The 14193-nt window shown below is 37.5% G+C and overlaps 1 protein-coding gene across 8 annotated transcripts in view; it reads left to right on the top strand.

The window, feature by feature from the left end:
* MAGI2 (membrane associated guanylate kinase, WW and PDZ domain containing 2) overlaps positions 1 to 14193 on the top strand; it is a 694924-nt gene that overhangs the window by 445398 nt on the left and 235333 nt on the right. The window lies entirely within an intron of this gene.

The raw sequence follows: 14193 nt of genomic DNA, 5'->3' as shown, positions 1-14193 counted from the left end.
TAAACTGTTCTTCAAGGGTCTCTGCATGTTTCCACTGGCAGCTGAATGTGACCAAGTTAGGGACAACCAAATAAGAGCTTTCAAAACTCTCCTGTCAGTTCATGAGAAATCTTGCCTGATCATGACATTACTACCATGTGTGTGTAAATGTGTATATATGTACACAACTGACTGTATGAGTTACCATCATTTCTGATACTAAAAAGAGACACAGGTTGCTAGCTGCTGCATTCTGTAGAGGGCTATACACCATGCTTTGCATACATAATTTGCTTACACACTGACAGACCAGCACTAGAGTACAGATGGAATTTTTACCTATCACCAGCTGAAGACTGACTCCCATGTCCAGTCCCAGACATGTCTAGTCCTTCTTTAAGGGACAGGAGTGAGACCTGTGGGTCTCAAAACCTGCAGCACCATGGTTCTTCAGAGCCTCTGAGAGGGTCAAAAGCAGCCTTTGCATCCTGCTGCTCTGGCACATGAAATAACTGTGCAGCTGTAGCCTCATTCCTGTCTCTGTCATGAAATGTCAATGAAATCTCTTCCTAGACTTTTACTCCAGAGTCATGGGTATGAATTAAAAGCAGACTTTTATAGGCAATTCCTGTTATTCCTCGGTTGGTACATCCTTACTTGTCCCATCCCTGCTTGTGTGACATCTTTATCTTAGTGATGACTCAAGAACAGCCACTGACACTAATAGCTGGAATTGTGTATGCCCAGTGCACACACATGTCCTGCAGTCAAAAGCATGGGGTTAAGAAATATTGCTAGGAACTGGTTTGGTAAGAATCCAGCCTCCTCTGTAATAATGCATCCCAGCATTTAAGAGGGAAAACTCTCAGTGTCCTTTTGAAAGTTCAGAAGGCTTTTCCAGTCTTAGAAAGAATAATGAGGAAAAAGGTTTCCTGCCATTCCAGTGCAGTGGAGTGTTCCTTGCTCTTTCTCCCTACCCCATGCTTTGTTTGCTATTTCTATCAGTTCCTGTTCTGATTTCTTCAGGTTGAAATCAGAACCCCTTTGCTTTGAAGTTCAGGTCAGCACTAGGCAAGGCATCAGGCACTACCGTTGCTAAGAGCACCCAGTGCTCTCCCAGTTGCATGCTTGTGTATTGACAGGGTCAGAGCATGACTGAAGGGTGAAAGATGCACAGTAGCAGAGAAAGCTTGAAATTAAAGAGTCTTTGAAGCTTTTTCTTAACTAGTTGCACCCTGGCACAGACCCCTGCCTTCAGGGAATGATCCAGTGGAATAGCAATGACCTACAGCTACTGCTCTGCCCACTCAAGCATGCAAGTAGGAGAATTTATCCCAATGACCACATGAGAATATCTGGGCTGCAAATAAATTTTTGCAGAAGATATACATTAACATCAAAAGAATGAGGTCTTAACTTTTTTTATTAAATTTTGGTGGGGCTTTTTTGGGGGGGACTTGGTTTTTTTGTGTGGGTTGTTTTTTTTTCTGAAATACTGAATGCTACACAGAAACAAAACATGGAATAATCCTAGTGGGTGAGACCTTTATCTCTTCTCTCATTTATTGCTACTGCCAATGGAGTAGCTGTCCTAATTAAAAAGAACTTGCCCTTTCAAACTGAGGAGCTGGATTCTGATCCAAATGGCCTCGTAGAAAAGAAATTGCTGAATGAAGTAATAATCCTAATTAACATTTATGCTCCTACTGTTAACAATGTACTTTTAAAAGGAACCAGTAGCATAGATTTTCTTCCTTAAATCACCTGATGGTCTGGTGTGGGTACTAATTTTAATTGCCCTTTAGTTATCAGTGTAGACAGATCTACTAGGGGGTTTTGCATTGTAAATCAGGTATCTCCAGAAAGCCATTGATGAAATAATGAAGGATAGATGTTTGCAGTGATGAATAGCACGGCTAATAATGCTTATTTAGTGAAGTGGTGTACTTAAGTAAACTCTGTTGAATATAGAAATAAGTGACCATTCACCAGTAACTAGAAGTGTCTTAGATATTAGTCAGTCTGGTCCAGAATTACCTTCTAATTTCCTTCTAATACCCAGGATTGGCCCAGTCCCTTGTGCTCTACATCCCTGAGCTGTTTCTGTGATTTGTAATTCACAGAACTGTAGTTTAATGCCTTGCATCTCTGTTTGACTTTGTTTATATATTTCTTGTCTCCCTTAGCATAAATCATAAGGACAGCTTAATTGGTTTATATTTCTGAAGCAGTTTGAAACATGAAGTGTTGCCTAAGTGTTCAAGATTGTTATGACTTTGTGACTCTTCCCAACCTTTTTCTTTCCAGAATGAAAATGAAGAGAAATTATTTCCCATTTACAAGAGTAAACATGGCAAATCCTGTCATAAGTAATCATTCAGGAATCACCAAAACCACCCCTTTGTTAGACAGAATTGCACTTTTTAGATACTTGAACTTTGCACCTCTTTTATAACACAGTAAATCCATTAACTTCACTGGAAGTCTTTGATTTATGCTCATGATGAATCAGATCTTTGACTTCTGTGGCTGTGACAGGGTAGTTTCACGATGAAGTAAAGGTCCTGAGAAATACAGATGTTCTGTAAAGGCTCTGCTATAATGAAAACATTGGGCCATTTGATATACTTAGAATTTGAGAATATGACTTCTTTATTTCACAGGAGGAACATACATAATTTTACCAGTCTTTAAAGCACGGTGTTATTACAGACTGGGAGATTCAGTAATTCAGAGGCAAATTTTACCTAAATAATTAACATATACCAAAGAGATTTTTAAATTTCTTTTTGTTTAATTTAATTTTTTTTTAAATACTTGTTGACTGGAGACTACCCCTTGCACTTTTCTTTAGGATGTGTCCAGCACTTGGGATTATCAGAGAATTTTTATCAGGTGCAGGGTTTGAAAACTAAAGCCATACAGACAGATGTCTGTGCACTTTATTCCCTTTGTTGCTTTAACTGCCTGCTCTCACGAGGCAGAGTCAAGAGGTATCCATGACACAGTAGAAAAGTCCCTTACCCCAGAAGAGGATTTTAGGATCCGAATTGAAGCGGGCAGGCAAAACAAGGACAGCCAACAAAAAGTAGCCTGGGGCAACACAGTGTGTCAATGAGAAAGAGAGAGATAAGAAACACTTGGACAGTTGTGCATGTTGGCTTCTATCTGTAATGACTGTGCAGACCACACATCAAAAACATTTGGCTGTCCTTGACAGAGAACAAAAAAGCCCAGATTTTCCAGCTACTGCTTTTTATCTTTTTTTTCCCCAGCTGAAATTTAAAGAGTAAACCTGGTGAAAAGCAATTAATTTACTCTACTTTTGTTTTTAATTATTTTTCTAACTGTCTTCAGGCAACTATTAGATGTCACCTTAGAGAGACAAAGTGAAACCTCTCTTGTAACAACCCCGTTTTACAGTTGATCAGCTAGATCTCTCTCTCTCTCTCTCCTGTGTAAATTTCTGTTGTATCTTTCTATCATAAGTTATGGGCAAAATTAGGAATATCAGATCCAATAATGCTTAATTAGGCAGCACTGACAGTTGCTGCATTGCTCCAGTTCTGTGCATGCAGAGACCTTCATGGCCTTGAGACACAAGTCTCTGTTTGTACCTAAATTCTGTCATAGTTGAGAAATAAGTGGGAAGGACCTGTATCCTACACACTTCCACAGCAGTCCTACTCCTGCTCAAAGAATATGTAATATGGGTTGAATGCATGACAAAGTGCCCAGGTGGTGATGACATTTTCCTGATAGCCTCATGGCCAAATAAAAGAGGTAGTGGAAGGTCAGGGTTTATTTAATGCCTCACCTTGCACTCCCAAAAGATGCCCTGGCTCCTGGATGAAGGAGGCCCTGCATTCCTTATTTTGGAAGAATGACACTGAGAATCTTATAATTTGTGGAGCCTTTAGAAGAAGAAGCCAGAAGTGGCCAAATAATACAGTTCTGGCGTGAGAAGACTTATCAAGTGTGGCCAATTTAATTCATTAGAGACTCCCTTTCCCTGCTCTGTTCTTCTACTAACATGTAATAAACTCACCCCAGAAAATATCAGTTACATCATCATTGTTTGTTTCTAATCTGGAGTTTTCTCAGTTGCTAAAAAATAATTAGGTTTTAACCCTTCTTTTTAACCCTCATGGATGAAAGTTATGTCCCATCACAGGTAGTCTGTGTTTTTTAAGGATGGGATTTTAGGACTAGGGATTGTCTCATCATGCATCTTTATGTAGTAACCAAGCTCTGTAGGAGCAGAATTCCTTGTCAGAAACTCATTGTTAATAAAGTTAAAACTCCCACGTGAAAAGTAAAACTCTGTACCTCTGTCAAATCAGAACCAATGTGGCAGACAGCAAATTAAGTAAAAAAATACTGCATTAGGAAGAGATACCATACTGACTTTATGGCAAAACAGGAATACACACTATCCATTAAATGTTCAGTTATTGCTTAGTCTTTAGGATTTATAATGCCAAATTACCTTAAAAATACCTGATGATTTATATTAATGTGGCAAAATAATAATCTTCTGTTGATGGAACCAGATTCTTTTGAATTTTTTTTTTCTCTCTAGGGATTTTGGGATTTTTTTTAAAGTTCTTATTTTCTTTACCTGGAATTACTGTGAGTCTCTGAGAAGTGTTTTTATTTATTCTGACAACTCCTTAAGGGAAGAAACAATAGGGAACATCTGATTTGTCCACATTGTGCAAGATGACTATCCAGAACAATCTGCAGATGCCTTTTTAGGCACATAAGGCAAGGATTCCCTGCGTACCTCTCCAACTGGCAAAATAAATTTTTCTGGTAGCAGCTTGAATAAATGAATGCAAAAACTGATTGACTACAGGAATCTTTTTTTTTTTTTTTCTCAAAAAAACCCAAGTTTGAAGAAAATGTCAGAAGAAATTAACAGTCTACAGTGCCTTCTTGAGGTTGTCAAGGAAGTTGGAGATGACAGATTTCTAACTATAACCCAGGGAAAATGCCAATGTGAAGTTGGATAAGGTATCTATAAATGCAGCTTTTAAAATTAGCCCAAATTTCTTACAAAAAAAAGCAACCAGAAAAAACCCTCTACAATATACTACATTTTTTGGTAAACTTCACCTGTTCTCAGTTCCCCTACACATATTTTTTTTCAGATAGATCTGTAGCAACTATAAGTTGACTTAACATGTAAGGAGTCTTTCAAAAAATTCTGGGATATTAAGTGTATGTTCTTGGAACTCATTCCAATTTTCCACTAAAAACTTGATCTGAAAATCTTCTGTTCTACAGTTTAATTAATTTTGCATTGAAGTGCTTCCTGTCACTGAACTTCAATTTCTCATCTTTAATTTTATGTGAATTTTGTAATTATTTATTTTTTTATATCCTTTCCTTCTTACCACCTTATTATATAAATACATTTAATGTATACAACTGAAATATTTTTTATATTTATTATAGGAATTTTATAGTTTGTTTTTCTAGTAACATCTTTTATTTCTGCAATTTTTTTCCTTAAAAAAGTCTGGGCCAACACTGTGTGGAGTGAAGTTCTGAAACGCATTATTGAACATTTGCATCCCACAGCATTCTATTCCTTCCATTAATTGCCTTCCAGTTTATGATTCTAGCTTTGTTTATTATTTAGCAGAAAGAATCTGCCACTCTACAGTGAGCTGTTGTCTGTAATGCCAGTATCTTTATAGAAAGGATACTAATTTTACAACCTGATGGTTCCCCAATTTACATTTATCAATAATAAATTTTATATGATATGACGCCTTCCTATACACTTATATTCTTTTTTTTTTTAGTTCTTCTGAAGCTTCAGAAACATTAATTTCTGTAGCCCAGTCTAAACTACATGAAATTTTGTGTAGAAATACTCTTGCTCTTTCCCTCTGTTTCCTTTCCATGTCATTTGTAAGGGTATAAAACCACGTAAGCATTACTGTCACAACGGAGGGACTCTGGTATAAGCTGTTCTTTAGTATGACAAAGGACCTTCACTTCTAGAACCTTAGCAATAATGTATAACTATACAAAATCAGAGTTCAAGGGAAGCAGTCAATCTCCTAGTTTTTTAAGGCCAAATCTTTAAATGGTGACAAAAGCAGTAGCACTGTGGACCTTGGTCTGAATCATGTCATCTATCATTAGCAACCTAAAAGCAGCCTGGATCTTCTTTTAAGTTCAGCAACCAAGATGGACGTTTCCAGAGGTCAGTTCATCCCAGGGCAGGTGTGTAAAGAGCTTGTTACCTTTCACTGCATGTTTGGCTGAAGTAAGTTAAAAAACCTACCCTCTCATAGAATGGTTTGGGTTGGAAGGGACTTAAAGATTATCAAAATCCAAACCCTGTGCATGGGCATGGGCACCTCTCACTACACCAGGTTGCACAAGGCCTCATCCAACCTGGCCTTGATGCTTCCAGGGAGGGGGCAGTGTTTTAGTCTCTTATCATTCAGGGATCTGACACAATGGTAAGCAATGACTCAAGGGCTTAATCCAGACAACGTTAGACAGCTCACAACAAAAAAATATAAAATATATACACTATGGGAAAAAGTATATTGATATCTCTGCTTAGCTGCAACCAAGAATATACTGCTTAGGAACTGAAGTCTTTTGTGATGAAGTAGAGGTTTCAAACTGTACTATTGCTTTTTAGAAGATGAGGTCAGATAACATAATTGTTTTAAAATAGGCAAGATATTATAAAATATTTATTTAGCTGTATTGTTGTACATTTTTTTTCCAGTATCCTTCATGAGTACCTCTGTGATTATTGTTTGTGAAGTCCAAATGCTCTTTCGTATTCATTCCTGTCCCTTTGTGCACAATTTTCCTCAACTAAATACGAGTAGCCTTTTAAAGAGTTCTGTCTAGATTTTTCACTTCTGGTATGCTGTGCTCAGTATAAGATCAAAGCATAGAAGCCAAAGGCTTGTGAAGATGTGCAGTGCATGCTGCACGCTGCTGCATCTGATAAGCAGTCATCTCTCTTCTAGGCCATTATCTGAAATTGCTTCTGTTCTACTTTTTAGAGAAAAATACAAACTTGAAGAATATTTGGGAGAAATAAAGTCAGGACCTTAAGCTTTGAGGAATCCTAAATTCAATGCCCTCTTCACAGCCACCTCCACCTAGATTTGATGCAGTATAGTTTTATGTCACCTTATCTGAAATGTATTTACGCCTTCAACCCATGAGGTTCCCAGGTCTGATGGGAGAATTGTTTTTTTCCCAACTGTGAGAGACTTTGTTCTCAAGATGGCTGTATCTGTTCACATGGTTTGGTCTTGGAATTAAAGGAATGATGAAAACAGTTCAGGCATGATCTGACTCTGTAAAGGTGAAATTGTTCTTTCTATGTGCTTCTCATACTTTAAACAGAATTGTTAGGGATTACTCTTGCATATGTGCCTAAATTTGTAGAGGAAACACTGCAAATAAATAAAAACTTAAGTAACAAAATCTAAAGAACGCATAATATTTATAGGATGATGGAAACAGAGAGAAAGAAAACTTGAATCTGAACTCTGAAGTACACTAAAACATGAAGTGACATCTCTGAGGAAAATAATTTTTTTAAATGAGAATTAACTTTGTATAACTTAATTTTCAGTTCTTCAAAAATTCTGAAAATCAGAATTACTTTAGCTCATCCCCTATGCAGCTCAGTAACTTAAGTTTACAAAAATTTTTTTCTACCTGTATTTATCTTGAAAAAATACCAATTAAGAAGTTTAAATAAACTCAGGTACCTTTACTTTTACAGTCTTTCCTAATTTATCTGGCAAAGAGAGATTCTTATTGAGGGGAGTTGATAGTAAGAGAAGAGCAGGTCTGTCATGTTGAAAGGTCCGACAGCTCCTCTGTCTCCATTTCTGTATCTGTGAATTTAGAAACTTCCTCTGTTATTACATTCATTGGGGGCCAGAACACTCTTGGGCAAAAATCCACAGCTATAATTAGTGATTTAATTTTCATGTAGATGAATAGACAATCCTGAAGCCAGTTATTAAAATGTCATTAGTTGACACAGAAGTTAGCATATCTGCCTACTGTCTGTTAGCAGAAGCTGCAAAGACCCAAATGAGAATTCTGCCTGGGGAAGAATCACAGCAGCACAAGACATGAGAAACCTCCCTGCCTCTGGGAAACAGCTGGACTATACCTGCTGGAAAATGCCCAAGTTTATGTTGGGAATGTACAGGCAATAACTGACCCCTTTGTTTTAACAGAACCCTGAAATCTCTGGAAAAATATTCCTTTTGAGTCGCTTTAGCCATAGCTAAAGCCCAATACAGTTAGAAAATACTAAGGGCGGAAAACAGACCTTATAACAAGTAGCCTTGGGGATCTCTATATCCAAAAAGTATGGAATTAGTTCTATATATCATGTGTAACTCACTATGACAGCACTCCCAAAGTAAATAAATTTTAATTTGTATTTTTAATTCAAATGTTAATGTAACAGTGAGACTTGGAGAACTAAGCGATATGGACTCAAAGGCTTAGTTAGAAAAAGAAGGCCAAATCTGAGATCTTGCCTCTGCCTGAAAGTAAAAAAAATAAAAGTAGCTGGAAATATCTTAGTACAACTTTACCTGTAAGTACTTCAGAGAACACAATAGATGTTAAAAACTGTTGTTGAAAAAAAATCACAATTGAATTTAATGACATTTAATAACATTTTTTCCCTAAATCCTGAAAGATCTAAACTATGACCTTTGCTGTCCTCTTTGCCATCTTAATGACACAAACCGAGAGGAAAAATAATACCAATGTGACTCTAAAATCTAAAGTCTTCAGAAGGCTTCATTTTTTAATTCCACGTAGTTTGGCACCACACTAAGAGTTCTGCAACTTTGATCCAGCAAGCAGCTTTGCAAAACCATCATGAAAATGTATGAAGCCAGGAACAAAATCTACTCACCAAACCTTACGGCAATGATTAAAAAAGCCCTAATTATAGTATAGTCACCTGTCAAAATAAATTACTCAGTCAAGGTGAGTGGGTGAAAAGAAGTTTGCTAGGCTCCCTTAAGGAGGTGGTAACTGTCTTGAATTTTGTTAAAATGCATCACTGATTATATTTTAACAATGTCTATGTCATTTTTTTCATCTTTGGAGATTTTATGAGATGGTTGTAAGAATTTTGAGAGAGGGCTTTTTTAATTTTAAAATATTCTGTCCCTGTGTATTTGCACTGCAGAACATGTTTCATGACATACAAAAGAATGCTGATGCTGTAAATGACATATGCAGGTGACCAAAAATGTTAGAATAAAATAATTTCATAAGAAGCCCCCAGCTGATTGGATGCACTTCCACAGCAAAGTGATGTGTGGATCTGACAGGGCAGTGAAATGAGAGCATGGTGATGCCACATGGTTGGCTCCTGGAGGTCTAAATAGAGTTTAAAAGGTCCATGGAGCTTGCATTTTGGATCCCTCCTGTCTTCAACATCCATTGGACACAATACCAAATCCTTCAAAGATATCTGCAACCCATTCACCTGCACTGTTTGCTATAAAAATTTAAGACAAAGTCTGAGATATTTCCAATCAGATCTTTCCCTGCTGGTTATGCTGCCAGCCTGTTGGGCCTGCACTGAGCGATACCAGAACCAGAGGCTTTCTTTCCTGCTGTCCCCTAAAGACTGCCAGAAATGTACACTTAAATTTGTGTGTAAAGAATGCTCAGTGTCTGGACTCTGGACTGCAGAGGACTTGAGCCTGATGTCCCAGGGCTCACATGCTGTAGGCCACTACAGATGAACCTACTGGTTTTAGATCTCCTTTCACTGTTGCATCTAAAGTCTGGGTTTTTTGGTTAATGTTCAGACACCTTCATTATAGAACAGAATCATAGAATAGTTTGGGTCCATTTACCATTGCAATCTGTTATTTTTCCATATGTATTTATCTGTGAGCTGTTAAAATACCAAATTCAACTCATACATCCAGACAATTAAACTTCAGAATATTTTTCCCCTAGTTTATTATCACTATAGAGTGACCAAAAAGGCAGTGTGGAGAGATTTAACATTCATCATAACATTTGCAGTTATTGTTCTAATAACTGAAAAATAAGGTTTGTCTTTCATTTCCTACAGTTGTGGCTGACTCACACAATTTTGACTGATACTTCAGCAATTCAATGTTGTATCAACAGTACAAGCAGATTAATCTAAATGAGGGCGCTGAATAAGCAGAAGCAGGGTGGATTTGTAGCTGTGTATTGTTTCATCCCATTTCAAAAATAAGTGTGAAAAGGAATGCATATCTCATTCTGGGCTCAGAATCTGAGTCACACCACAGTTGAAAGTAGTAATTTTAAAAGCTTTTGACTCTAGTGCATGTCTCATTTTCTGTCTGTTCATTCTTACTAGAATTTCCTAATTCCTCAGCACTAATTCTAACTTTTCATAATACTTACATTTTTAAACTAGACTTTTTCATTTCTCAGATGAAATCAGTGGAAGTTCAAGATCCCAGGACTGTCCCAGACACCACCCCTCTCCTGTCCAGTCTGATGGGTCAGGCTGGTGCCAGAAGTGAAAGGGAGTTTTTTGCAGATCTGACAAAAGCCATTCTTCTTCCTTCCCTGTGCAGAGGGATGCAAAGTGAAGATGCCTGCTCTGTGCTGTGTTTTGGTCTATTTCCCCATGAAAGGACTGGGGCTGGTAGTGAAAGTGCTCAGGAAGGCCAGGCAGAGGAAAGTTCATGTAGGTTAGTTGCTGCAATGTAGTGCAAAGTGGAGCACATCATGGGAGAGTCATTTATAACTGGGGTCACTGAGCGTTGAGCAGGTCAACATAGTGACAGTCAGTATAGCTGGGACTTATTGTCATTTCAACCTGATGATTCTTCTGCTTCTTTACTTCCACCCAAATGCTATGTTTTTTTTCTTTCCATAAGGGCTTGCCTTTTCTCCGGAAACAAGTAAGGATCTATTGCTTCATCATCAAATGCTTCATCATTAAAATAAGTCTTACTGTTTCATGACCTAGCTGAACTTGAGTTAAGAAGAGAAAGCTGTTTTGTCCTCCTCATATTCTCCTTTTTGTGCTTCTTCTGACTTCCTGACTTCATCAGGGCTGAGTGATTCCCAGGAATTTTATGAGCCCTTATCAGAATCAGGTAGACCTCTTCAGGCAGCTTAGAGTTGCAAAGACTGCTTGGTAATTGTAACAGCTCTATGGCTTCCAAGCTGTTTTGGCAGCAAAGTCAAACAGGCTGGATTAGACCATGTTCAGTGTTCAGCTGCACTCAGAAACAAGGCTGGGACCACAAAGCTGAGCAGCAGTGAAATGGATTAAGCAGCAGTAGATTTTCTGAAATTAAATGCATGTTCTGCGTTGCCTGTCTGCATGAAGGCTTTTAGCCAAGTCCAGTGCAAAGAGTTTAGCTTAAGCTCTGCTGGCTTCAGCTGACCTCTGGACTTTGCTATGGGGTGGCAGAGGAGTATGAACAATTTTTGAAAGTGTAATAAGAAGGCACCTGAGTATGAGAGCAGTTGGCACTGAGTCAAAGGAAAACTGTAGCCCCATACTCCTGTCTCTAATACTGCCACCTTGGTAGATGTTAAGGTAAAAAATACAAGAATAGGAAAGGCATACAGTTACATTCTGCACTCCACCGACCTGTATTGTATGGAACTCTTCATTCAGAATCTATACCTTTACATTTAGTAGGCTTTCATGATTTTTTTTCTTCTATGACTTTGTATAATTGCTTTTTGACTGTATTTATGACACTGGCAGCATCTGAAAGTGAATGCCCCTATTTTCTTATACTGTGCAAAAAACCCACTTCTTTTTGCTTATTTTAAATCTACTAATTTCACCAAGCATCCTGTTGTTTTCTTGTAGTGAGAAGCCAAGCATCCATTAATTTATTTGCTAGGCACTTTCCCAGGGTTCTCCTGGTTTTTTACATATCTGCCATATCCCCCTTCATTTGTTCCCTTTCCAAGCTGAAAACTCCAAATCAATTTAAGCAGTTCCAAGCTCTAATTGCTCTTCTTTAGATCCCCCATGTAATTTTTTTAGAGGCAAATACCAGAACAGCAGGCAGTATACAAACGGGAGGTCACTAGGTAGTTTTGTATAGTCCTATAAAGGTGTTTTCTTTTTTATTCTCCATTTCTTTTTTAAAGCTTCTAACTGCTGTTTTTTTTGACTGTGAATATGCATGTCGTTTATGTTTTCTTTCAGTAAACTTTTTTTTCCTTTTTTATTAATTTATTTTTTAATTAAACACAATTTGAATTGTTTCTTCAGTGTACTTTGTGTACATATTGGAAGCTGACCTTATGACCAGTGTTTCAACAGTAACATCTTGAACCAGCCCAATCCTATGCTCAGGCAAGGTGAAAAAGAGCTGGTTTTATCAGAGATACTCCAAACATCGTTGCAACAAAAGTTATGGTGTTTAAGCATTTAGTCTTTGCATTATGTCAGATAATACAATTGCTGAGTCTCTATGTGAGTCTCCCATTAGCTCTAATGCTAATTTCTAAGGCTTAGGGAAGGAATTTCAAGACAACGAGAAATTTTATTGAAGATACAGTTTACATTGATTCTAATTTTTTCTTTCATGGAGCATTGCTCCTTCACTGAAATGGCTGTTTGGTGAATGGCAAAATGTTGATTTCCCTTCCCCCCTTGGGCCCCAGATCCCACTCCTCTGCCAGAGAGAGCTCCTGCTCTCACAGACAGCCATCCAAAGGCACAACTTGTTGCTCTGTTGGTATCAGGGCTCTGCGATAAACCTACTGCCAGCTCATGAAACTAAAAGAAAACCTTAACCAGTTAGCTTCTAATTATGCCATCCCTAAGCCCGGAATGTGAGGACCATTTAACACAGTAAATTGTTCTAGTGTATTACAATTACAGAAACATCTGTTACGAATATTGTTTTGCTAAACCACTGCAAAAACTGTATAGAGTGTTCAGTAGTTGCAAGACTGGTCACTGTGCTGAGGTGGTCTTGTGGCTGAACATCACAGTTCATTGGAAACACACAGGAATACCAGAATCAGAAATAATTTTTACTCAGCCTGAAAAATGCATCTTTTGATGCTTTACTGTGCAGATATAGCATCCGTATTTACCTATGTCACACTTTTAGGTAGTTAAAAAATTTTGCTATTTACTACTATTGTTTGATTGAGCAGAAGCCCTAAGTTGTGTGATAAGACTTTAAAAATGGTCATACAGTCTACAAATATCTTTAGCAACTTAATATACTTACACAGGTGCTTTTATCCTTTGAAAGTTTCTCAGAGCTGGACAGTATTTTTAGTTTCCCATACTAACTGTTGAAAATTTACTTGTAAGCTACTGTGTTGACTGCCCTTCTATGTAACTTGCAGATGAAAAAAGGTAACTGCATATATATGGCTTTGTGTCCTATGCTTATGTCTTACCTTTATGTTTGCTTCTAGAGAGGACTTACTAATTTTTGGATATATATTTTTTTAAAATATTTTATTTTTAACCATATTTTGCAGGCTTAGGGTAAGAAACCAGTTTTAAGACTGTATGTTGTAGAAATGCAAACACATAGGTACTGAGAGGTAAGATCAGACCATGGTCCATCTCATCTAATAATCATTCTGACAGAAAGCAGATGATTCAGAGGAAGTTGCCAGAAATTTCTTGAGAGACAAATAGAGGGCAATCTGTCAGCCACCTTAAGTCTCTTTAGAATTCCTTAGCACTTTGAGATAATTTTAAGCCCTAAAGCATAAGGTTTCAACTCTCTTTGAAAATATATTGGCATTAACTATTACAAATCTAGAGCTCACGAATAGGAAAAATTTGACAAATATGAAAAATGAGTTAGTGCAAGCATTAATGAAAACTGCAAATTGCTGAATCGTTGAATGATTATTTGCTTTCTAAGCAGATGAGAGAATCTGGGGGGCAGGAGGGTTGAAAATGACATAACACAGTGAATAGCCAATTCTTTTGATCCTTCAGAAACTCTCATAATGTTGCAAAAATGTTCCTAAAGTAATTTGTCCTAACAGTCTGAAATACAAAAAATAGCTCTTGTATGTAGCCTGTTTGTCAGATATTTGGATGAGAGGAATGCTGACTTACCCTGTTAAAGTTCCAGAAACTGATAATAAGGTATATACCTGTGAGCATAAATTGATCATTACTTCTACCACCAAGAAAATGAATGACCATTTCAT

Source organism: Heliangelus exortis, chromosome 1, assembly GCF_036169615.1.
Source record: "Heliangelus exortis chromosome 1, bHelExo1.hap1, whole genome shotgun sequence".
NCBI classification, from domain to species: Eukaryota; Metazoa; Chordata; class Aves; order Apodiformes; family Trochilidae; genus Heliangelus; species Heliangelus exortis.
Note: the sequence above shows the minus strand (reverse complement) of the source record. Positions and strands in the feature narration are given on the sequence as shown.